The sequence below is a fragment of the Mandrillus leucophaeus genome, unplaced genomic scaffold (assembly GCF_000951045.1).
Source record: "Mandrillus leucophaeus isolate KB7577 unplaced genomic scaffold, Mleu.le_1.0 Scaffold178, whole genome shotgun sequence".
NCBI lineage: Eukaryota > Metazoa > Chordata > Mammalia > Primates > Cercopithecidae > Mandrillus > Mandrillus leucophaeus.
In genome coordinates this window covers 2460631-2461427 of record NW_012101787.1, presented here as the reverse complement: position 1 = coordinate 2461427, position 797 = coordinate 2460631, and the positions used below count along the sequence as shown (strand labels likewise).

At 57.8% G+C, this 797-nt stretch overlaps 1 protein-coding gene across 1 annotated transcript in view; it reads right to left on the bottom strand.

Annotated features, from left to right (window-relative positions):
• Nucleotides 1-657, bottom strand: part of LOC105537670 (golgin subfamily A member 2-like) — a 17796-nt gene extending 17139 nt beyond the window's left edge. Inside the window, 1 exon segment of the mRNA XM_011977325.1 lies at nt 512-657. The gene's annotated coding sequence lies outside the window, so the exon portion shown is untranslated.
• Nucleotides 658-797: the final 140 nt, after the last annotated feature.

The window sequence follows — 797 nt, the reverse complement described above, 5'->3', positions numbered from 1 at the left end:
GAGTCACCACTCCATGATGTGGGAGGGGAATGCAGGGCTGGGACCCAGGTCCTTGAAGATGCCAGCCCAAAAAGCCCAGGGAAGTTGGGCTTGGGGCAGCAGAAGGCAGAGTCTGCAGCAGGAAGCCCTAGGAGTCACCAGCCCAACATCACTCAGAGTGACTGACGAGGGCAGAGGCTTGGGCAGGGGACCCAAGGCCTTGGAGATGTAAGCCCAAAGAACCCAGGGAGGTCAGGCTTGGGGCAGCAGCAGGTGAGGGCCAAGTATGGACCAGGGAGCTCCAGGAGTCACCCGCCCAAAGTCACCCTGGGGTGACTGGCGAGGGCAGGGGCTGGGCTGCTTGCCAAAGGGGTAGGGCTGACTGACAAGACTTTGGTTGGGGAACCCCAGAGGTGCTGGGTTTGGGGGGCCAAGCCTGGTGTGCCTCAGGCGTTGTATGGTCTTGGTAGTGGTTTTGCCATTGGAGGGGATTTGTGGCTGGGTTGGGGGGCCATGACCTGGTGTGTTTTACCTTTTTCTTGGCTGTGGCCTGTTTACTTTGTCAAGTTTCTTCCAACATCGTGGGGTGGGGAGGGAGGCAGTGTTGGGGCCACATCAGTGAAATCCCGGCAATGACCACAAAATACCTCCCGTCACCTACCAGGCAGCTGTGCGACTGAGCCAGAGGAAGTGTAACCAGGGCACCACTAGAACTCAGAATAGGGATGTGGCCTTAATGATCCAAGCCCATTGGTCAATGAGAAAGATGAATGTGAAAGGAGGTGTGGCCAGGCAGTAGCATGTCCAGAGGGACCTGC